We start from the raw sequence: 9783 nt of genomic DNA on the forward strand, positions 1-9783 counted from the left end.
CCAGACTAGGTTAACCTTAGACTCCTTTGTCAGTTTGGGCTCTTCAGCCCAAGTACGACTCTTTATACTTTCTTTTTCTTTTCTTTCTTAAATGATTGTTGCCTCACTGAAAATATATCTTCAGAGGTACAAAAGAACTCCTTCAATATTTGAAGGATTTCCTTCCACTAGAGCATCATCGAATTTACAACTAAATTCATATTCTTTATTGCTCTCAAAAACACCATATGGTGATACGATCATTTGGCTACTTCTGATAAGTGCCTTTGATCGCATCATATGTGTTGGATGTGGAAACATTAGGTGCTGGATCCATAATCATATATAGGATCCATTCATACTCTAGAATTATTTACAACTTTCAATACCATCTATCGAAGTTGGGTCCTATAAATAAGTCACTGTCAAACAGTGAACGGAGCAATGGATATCTAGCCTTAACTAAAAGAAAAATACAAGATCTCTATGTTTATGAATTGATTAAGCCTAAAGACTTGGATTTTAGTCTAAAAGTTCTCCTACTATTTTAGTCAAATTCGTAGTCTCTACCTCCAATCCGAGGAATTGCCTTAATTTCTTAGCGAGTACTAGAATCCACACAGACTGCATAAAGGCCTGAGGATGGCTCGGTCAATCCATATGCACCTATGGATAGGTTCTTAATCAATTATTTTTTCAAATAATTTTTAATAATTAATTTAGCCTCAAATTTTATTTCAGTAAGCGATGGGCCTCCATTGAAAGTCCCGATTAAGTCAAACCATTAAAATGAACCTACTCATTGATTCTAACTAATGAATGATCAGGTCCGAGGATGGCTTGGTTAACCCAACCATTCATCAGTTAGTACAACAGAGTCATCATATGATAGATGATAATTTCATCATTCAGAGAGAACACCAGATGGATGGTGCCTGCAATGTCAATCAAAAATAATGGACCCATTACCATTTACCTTAACGGAAGGCTATAATCTAGTTATCTCCATAACTAGCTCATTTTAGAGACCTAATAATTTAAAAAATTTAATTTATAAATTAAGAAAAGAGAAAAGATCAATTAGTAAACCATAATTCTTCCACTGACTTCATCAAGTCATTGAATTGGATTAAAATCATACTGATCGAACTGACAGCTAGATCAGTCACACTGATCAACCTTAATGGTATGGATTAACTTGAATCACTTAGTGTTCTAATCAAAATCTAATTCATCAAATTGACCAGGTAAGTGAGATCAGTGGGAGGGTCTGCTAAGCTTGCCTTAGACACAATCAAAATGGCTAGGTAAGTCGCTCCTAATTAAAAATCACCGATCGAAATACTGAACTTACCTTAGACATCAATTGATTAATTAGTTTTGATTTGACCAGTCTAATGATTTAGATTCAACCACTAAGCTACAATCAAGGTTCATTTGGTTTAATCAAAGACATAGACTTGACTATCTACAACTATTGTATTGGTTCTAGAGAAATCTTGATTTAATCTAATTCAAAATTTGATTAAATTTAATTAATTTTTCTACTTAGTCCATTAACTCTGTGATTCTAACCTTAGGTCTAACCCAATTAAGAGGACCTAATTTGAGCTAACCCATGCCCCCATGTTTTATGCAATATCATTAGATCTTAAATCATAATTCTAGATCTAATCAAATCAACACTTAATTCTTAATCAAGTTCAGCATCAACATGAATTTAGGTTTAAGTTTAAAATAATTTTAATTTTTTATTTTATAAATAATTTATAATAAATTTTATGCAAATATTTTTTATTCTGAAACTAGATAGACTCAATCAACATCGAGCCAGCTACACAAGGGGACTGGGTCAACTCAGTTCAAACTTGAATCGGCTCAGTAATTGTGCGAGCATATTTCAAGGAGTTTCGAATCTAAACACCTTTCGAATCTAAAATAAAATCAATCATAAATACCTTTTAGATCATATCTAAACTTTTTATGATTTGAGATTTTATTTTTTCATGATTAAAATAATTTTAATCATATAGATTAGATATTTTATTTTTCATACAACTTTGTATCACATACAACAAATCTAGGATTTCAAGATCTAAAATTTTGCAGAAAAATAAGTTCTTCCTTTCGAGTTCTTCTTCTTGGGATCTAATCATATGGCACCCTTACATGCCATAAAAGCACCCCATCGAATGGAAAGTGAGGGCCTTTAAATCTTTCTTGCTCCTATGATCGGACAGTCTGGTGATCAATTCAATCCAAGTACTTACTAATCGGATTATCTAATCTAATCACATATCATATATGCATGAATTTAGATCTAATCTAAATAATATCAGATCTAATCACAACCTTATATCACATCTAAATCAGATCGTAAATATCATATATAATATATAAAATTAGATTTCATCAAAGATCAGTATAAACTAAAATAATCTGTACATTGTAAGGGGCAAACCCTACAGTAAGATAATCTTATGTCAGTTTGTACAATCCATCCTTAATTAAATTCAGATCTAAAATATCATATATCAGATCTAAATAAAATTAAATTTTAGATTTAATAAGTACACATAACATATCATAATGAACCTAGGCTCTGATACCACTGTTGGAAAATGTAGGTAATTTCATGCATGTATTATAAAATTTTTTCAAAATAAAATACAATGGAAGATTATTAGATTAATCATATTAATCTAACATGCATATGATCTAATCATCAAATTAACCTACTCTAAGATCTATGACATGATATATTGCATATAAAATCTGAAAAATATAAGAAATAAAATCTGCATGCACGGATGCAAGCGATAGATCAAATCTACACCTATCTATGTTCAGAACTTGATACCTGAGCACAGATCGATGATCATTACTGTTGAGAGATATGGTAAGAAAGATCCTCACTGATTGCTCACAATCGCACATGCATCCAGCTTCTACGGGAAGTCCACTCGAAATCCTGATCTGATCGATCTCTTCGGGAATGCTAGTTCGCATGAAGACCTCCTTCTTGACTGATCTGACTTCTTTCTTTAAATCTCTAAAATTTTTTTAGAGTTTGAAGATGGACTTCTGAAGGAGATGAAGAGGTGAAAGAAAGATAGAGAAAAAAATAATTTTTTTTATTTTTTCTCTCTTCTCAAACCTTGAGAAATAAACCCTAGAAATTAGGTTTTTGCACATACCCAAAGAGAAGAGGACCCTCCTCTATTTTTCCACACCAAGAACTCATGCCCCAAGGCCCTCAATGTGTAAATCACTCTCTCTACTCTCTCATACACTCAAAACAAAAGTAAAAACTCCTTTTTACTAGCATGTAAGAGGTTAGGATGAAGAGTCCTAGAGATCATGGACTCTTACAAGATGTCGCCTCCTCTCATCTGTTCATGCCAAAACATGCCCAAACAAATATGAGACACCTCATCCCATATTTTTTCATGGTAAATCAGTTCCCTAACTAATTTTTCATAATGAAAACCTCCTCAAAATATCACACACATAAGGAGAAAAAAATAAGTTGGCGGCAAGGTTTTGGAGATAATGTTAAATATTATCAATATGGTATCCAATTCAAGTCTAATTTGAACATACCATTTAAAATCAGATCTTATCTAAATTTGGATGTGAGATAGAAAAGGGAAAGAGCTTTTGGAATAAAAAAGTCTCACATAAAAAATCATTTGGCATGAAGAAATATGGATGTTGAAAATTTGGTGTGCAAGGGAGAAGAGTCCAACATTATATGGACTCTTAATTTTCTTATTTGAATGTAAACCGAATCACATCTGATTTAGTCCAAATAAAATAGATGAAACTCAATCTAATTAAGTTCATAAATTTTTAATCAAATCTCAATCAAAGTAAAAATTGATTGAACTAAAGTCCTGATCTAATCAGGGATAATTTTTCTTTAGCGATTAGGTCATCTCATAATCTAATCGGGTCAAACTTAATTGAATCTAATTCAATTAAATTTTATTTAATTCTTTTTACTCAATCAAATTGAGCTAATTAGTAATATAATTACTAATTAATCTTTTATTAATTTATTAATACTTGATAAATAAATTTATTGTAACTTTTGCATAAGGTTAACCATCAATCGAATTGACGATTAAGCCCTTGAATGATTCTCAATCGTTGATCAGCCACATGATCAGTCAGAAATTTTTTTTGAGTATGACCCTATAAGTTTGAACCTAAGCTGATAGCATAGGAATAGATTTCTAAATCAATTGATGTAATCATCTAGCAATGGTGCTCCGACATCCAGATAGATCGAATGATGGCGAAGTAACATTCAAGAATCTATTGGTATATGGTTACCATATAATTCATCCCTTTGATTTAAATGCTCAAGAAGACTCAGGATTTAACTGTCAATCCTAGATAAGTCATCTATATTATATGTTAATCTTTCAAATCCATCACATAGATTATCCAGACTCAGATTTTGCTAAATTGAAATGCATTGATATATTAACTCCTACTAATTTGGAGGGATCAATCCCATCTTGATTCACTCACTAACTTAACAAGTACTTGACTGCATCTAAAAACTTATTGAATTTAAAACTCAGCTAGTCTGACATCAAAGTATAGTGAGTTGCTTGAAAGTTATCGTGGTGATCTTAGATTGGAGGGACACTTATATCCATACCCTTCACGAGCTACTCTTGATAGCAGAGTGCTTCATAGTTGGTCATGTTCAATGAGATGTACTCCAACATCTCACTCGCATATCATACCAATGTCTCCACACCATTTGGTCACAAAGACAACTAACGCATATGGCACATAATGACCTACACTTGATATCGCTATCATCCTACTAATAGCGTATTGTTTGGTCATGAACTAGTTTAAGGACTACGCGATAAATTCTCCTTTATCGATTTAAATAGTCTTAAAGACTTCATCACAATATAGGAGTTTGTTAAAAGATGTCACCTTGTAATAAAAAAAATCAAATAACTTTTATTATTGATCAATTCATATATATTTATAATTAGCACAATCGTCAAACGATTGACTTTAGGATATAATTCTCAACACGAACATGCAGTCCACGTGTGGTCTAGAGGTATTTTTGTGCGATCCAATGATTCAGATCACAGTCAATCATGATCGGATGGCTGGATCTCAATTCGGGCATGATCAGGCATGATCAGAGACTATTTTGTATGATTGGATGGCTCTGGTGTGAGCCGATCATGATCGAACGATCACGGATGGTTTTAAGGTTGATTGAAACTCTATATGCCTACTGAAACAGTATTTTTAAGATTCTGAAGCCTATATAGCTCTGATTGACGAGCCGTTTATTGTGTTGAAGAGCTAGTGACATCCTGGAGGTGTAGAAAGGCTTTAAGAGAGATTTTAGAGAGCTTTTGTGAGGGTTTTAAAATTTTTTATTGAGATACTTTTGTATAAGAGTTGAGTGGTGAGTTCCTCTTGTATTGATTTTATTTTATTCTCTCATAGTGAAACTTGCACACCCCATGGAGGTAGGCTTGAAGTCGATCCACGTATTTATATTATATTTCTTATTTTATTTCTTCTTTCTTCCTGCTGTATCGTGTGGTACCAGATCTTGCACAATAATTGGTATCAGAGCAAGGTGATACCAGAGTATAGGTTGTGGCAACAGTGATCGAGATAGAAGATGGAGAAGATAAGCACAATCAAGGTAGAGATTAATAGATTTGATGGAAAGAGTAATTTCTCCTTGTGACAGACAAGGATGAAGGACGTGCTCATCCAGTAAGGGTTGATAGATGCTCTTTTATGTAAGGAGAAATCGACTACCATAAAGGTGTAGAATTGGAGGTGGCTTCAGTTGCAGACGGTAAGTACGATCCGCTTCTACCTAATGGATAAGATGGTGATCTATATACTTGGCGAGACTTCTCTGATGATGCTGTGGTCGAAGCTCGAGGAGTTGTACATGGCGAAGTCTCTCACTAACACTCTCTTCCTCTAGAGGTAATTCTACCAGCTACGGATGACTGAGGGACAGAGTGTGCAGGAGCATCTCAGCCACTTTCAGAAGATCCTCATCGACCTCTTCAGTATTGGCGAGAAACTTGAGGAGAAGATCAGGACATTGATCTTGCAAGCATCGCTTTTCCCTTCATATGAGTCCTTGGTGATTGTTTTTCTAGTAGGAATCAAGATGGACGAGATAAGCTCAGCGATTCTCCAGAATGAGGTTCTCAGGAGGGAGAACCCATCTTCGAGCTCAGGTGGCGGCAGCTCAGCTTTGGTAGTTTCTGGAAGAGCAGGAGGCGGTAAACAGAGAGATAGAAGATTACGACGAGGGTGATCCAAGTCTAGAATGAGAGATTTGAGCAAGATCAGATGTTACTGATGTGACGAGTTAGGGTATCTAGCAAGAGATTATCCTCAACTCAAAAATCGGATGAGGGCTACTACAGCGACGGCCAGTAGCAACTCAGAGGATGATGCTTTGAAGATATCTGACGAGATATCTACTTCTTTCCAGCAGTGAATTTTAGATTCTGCATGCACCTATCATGTATATTGCAGAGAGTAGTTTGACTCTCTGAAGAGCAGTGAGGGTACTGTTTATCTGTCAGATAGATCAAACTGTGTGATCAAAGATATCAAGACGGTCAGCTGGAGAATACATGATGGTGTAGTGAGGAGATTGGGGAAGGTCTGATACATATTCGATTTCAAGTAGAATCTTATCTCACTGAGGAGACTGAATTCGAGAGGTTACAAGATGGTAGCTGGTGGAGAAATCCTGAAAGTGTTGCATGGTGATAAGATTATTTTGGAGAAAAAGAAGAGGACGAGAGGACATTACTACCTGATGGAGAGTCCAGTGCAAGGTGGAGCTTCAGGAGCCAGGAGGAGCTCAGAATAAGGTGGAGCTCCAAATGGAGATGGATCGGGCATTAGATGAGAGACTCGAGAGGATGAGAGATGATGTCGTAGAGTGAAGTTTTGATTACCGCAGGAAATTTCTCTGAGCAGATCTTTGGTCAGAGTGGACAAGTCCATGATGGAGGTGGGATCGAGCGGCCTGGCTCGACTCCCATATTTGCCCATCCATGAGACAGCAGGCATACCCCAGGGTATGGGGGTGAGACGGATCACAGGCTCTCAGAGATAGATGGAGGTCGAATATCGAATCGAGGTGGTGATTGTTGAGATTTGATGCCTCGAGATTCGATATATATTGAGCCCACAGTGAGGTCCAGGACGACGAACGGAGTGCAACGAGCCTAAGACAGCCCAAACGAAGTTCAAACAGTGAAACAATATGCAAAAAAAGATTAGAGAAGGTAGCACAGTGCACGAGGCAATGATAGATCGATGGCGGCCCGATCGAGCCCATCGGAGATGCGCCCACATGCAGGCGTGTGCAGCCCAGCGTGCAGCGGGCCCAGCATGGGCACATGCATGAGCGCCCAGGCCTAGCACCTCTGTCTGGTCCACCATGGACTACGGGATGCTGGGCGGTCCATGAGGCCGCATGGATCGAACATGCGGTCATGCACAATCTAGGGACATTTTTGAGTGATCCGACGGTCCCGATCATAGCCGATCATGATCGAATGGCTGAAACTCAATTGAAACATGATCAGTTATGATCAAAGGCTATTTTGCATGATCGAACATCTCTGGTGTGAGCCGATCATGATCGGATGGCCACAGATAATTCTAAGATTGATTGGGGCTTTGTATTCCTACTGAAATAGTTTTTTTGAGATTCTAGAGCCTATATAGCTTCGATTGATGAGTCATTTATTGCATTGAAGAACTGGTGACATCTTGGAAGTGTAAAAATACTTCAAGAGAGGTTTCAGAGAGTTTTTATGAGGATTTTGGGATTTTTTGTTGAGAGACTCTTGTACAAGGGTTGAGTAGTGAGTTTCTCTTATATTGATTTTATTTTATTCTCTCATAGTGAAGCTTGCACGCCCTGTGGAGGTAAGCTTGAGGTCAATCTATGTATTTATATTATATTTTTTATTTTATTTTTTCTTTCTTCTTGCTGCATCATGTGGTATCGGATCCTGCACAACAGGGTGCATGGTAAAGGGAGTCACCTTCTGTTGATTGCTCAAAGGCTAGGACAAATTTGGGGTTTACTGAATGAAGGTGTAGCTCCACAGCATCTATTCAATAAGGAAGAAGCACTGAAGGTCATCCTAGAGAGAAAATGTGAAAGGCATCATAGAGCATTTTGCAAAATAGTGATCGATGGAGATGAGGCTTCTTCATCACATCTTGGTGAGAATCATTTTTCCTAAAACTATTCATTTTGACTTGGTATCTGATCGGGATATTAGGATTATGGACTGCATTATTCAAGGGCAGACCCTGGACCTTCCCTTCTTAATTTTCACCCAGATGAGAGATGGTGTGGGGAGAGCCAAGGCATGCCTACCCTATGGCATGACCTTGACTTCAATTTTTTGGAGGTTGGAGTCAGCTTTGAGGATGAGCTATCCCTAGACTTGCGACACACTGATATATACAATGAATGGACTCTCATTCTCATGGGATACCATAAGTTAGATGAGAGATGGGAGAGTCTTTGTCTGGATAGGAGTTGCTTCGACCTGTAGATGAGGGAGGACCAAGCCATCATGCAGATTTTGATTCTGATATGCCTCCATAATAGCCTACTGAGCCCATGACTCTGACAGGAGCTCATCGGACCCAATCCCCCTTTGTGACTCCTCACAGTCATCCAGCAAGACATCAAACTTCTCAGCCTGTTCGTGTTCAGTTAGATGATGATCAGATGATGAGGTTGGGATAGATTGTTTTGTACGACCTTCGACCTCAAATAAACTGCATAGAGACTCAGCTTGTTAGACTTTCTTCTGAGGTTAGCAGTTTGGCATAGAGAATGGATGTTCTAGAGAGCAGAGACTGATCTGGAGTGACTCAGGATTTCACCACATCACTTTTAGTTTCGATGGGGCAGCTTGTGGATTTGCTGAAGACTTATGCTCCTCCAGACTCAGCAACAGTGGCAGCGGCAGCAGAGGTAGTAGCTGGCATTTTCTATGATCATGACTGGCCTTTTGCTTCACAACTACCTCAGAGCACACCCATCCAACCATCCACCTCCACTTAGCCTCCTTCTAAACCCCCTTTTAGGACATATTCTAGAGTGACTGTAGGAGGCCCCTCTATCCAGACCAGGAGCAGAAGATCAAGACTTTCCATCTTTAGGACTAGCTCCTCTACCACTTTAGAGGTCTCATCCGATAAGGATCAGACCTAGCTTATGTTCTAGGATTTGTTTCTATTTATGTTCTAGATTGTCTTAGTTTGTCTTAGTTTGTTCTAGCTTATGATCTACTTCTGTTCTAGTTTGTCTCTATGTTTGTGCTCTAGATCTTGGTTTATGTATATCTTTGATGTTTTTCCTTAAATGTATGAATGAATGTTGTACTGTACTTGTCTCATTTTTTGTATACAATACATACTTGATGAATATTGTACTCCTTTCATATATCAATGAATGATAGTTTTTGTCTTTCATAACATTGTTCCTTGATGATGACAAAAAGGGAGAGAATGTGTACACGATGGGCATATAATGGCATATATATATTTGAACAAATACATAAACCAAAATTTTGAATGAACACATTCAAATGAATTGGCACATGATGAAATGGCATGATTGGCACTTAAATGAATATATGTCACAGTGGCACTTCAATGGTACAATGGCTCTTAAATGACTTGAAACACTAAGGGGGTGTTTGGTTGGGATAATTAAAGTCTGAAATAGAAATC

At 37.2% G+C, this 9783-nt stretch overlaps 1 protein-coding gene across 1 annotated transcript in view; it reads right to left on the bottom strand.

Annotated features, from left to right (window-relative positions):
* Positions 1–9762: 9762 nt before the first annotated feature.
* The window catches only part of LOC105032007 (molybdopterin synthase catalytic subunit-like), a 621-nt gene continuing 600 nt past the window's right edge, over positions 9763–9783 (bottom strand). Inside the window, exon 1 of the mRNA XM_010906322.3 lies at positions 9763–9783. This exon is cut by the window's right edge and continues 600 nt beyond it. The gene's annotated coding sequence lies outside the window, so the exon portion shown is untranslated.

This window comes from Elaeis guineensis, chromosome 1 (assembly GCF_000442705.2).
Source record: "Elaeis guineensis isolate ETL-2024a chromosome 1, EG11, whole genome shotgun sequence".
In the NCBI taxonomy this organism is placed as follows: Eukaryota; Viridiplantae; Streptophyta; class Magnoliopsida; order Arecales; family Arecaceae; genus Elaeis; species Elaeis guineensis.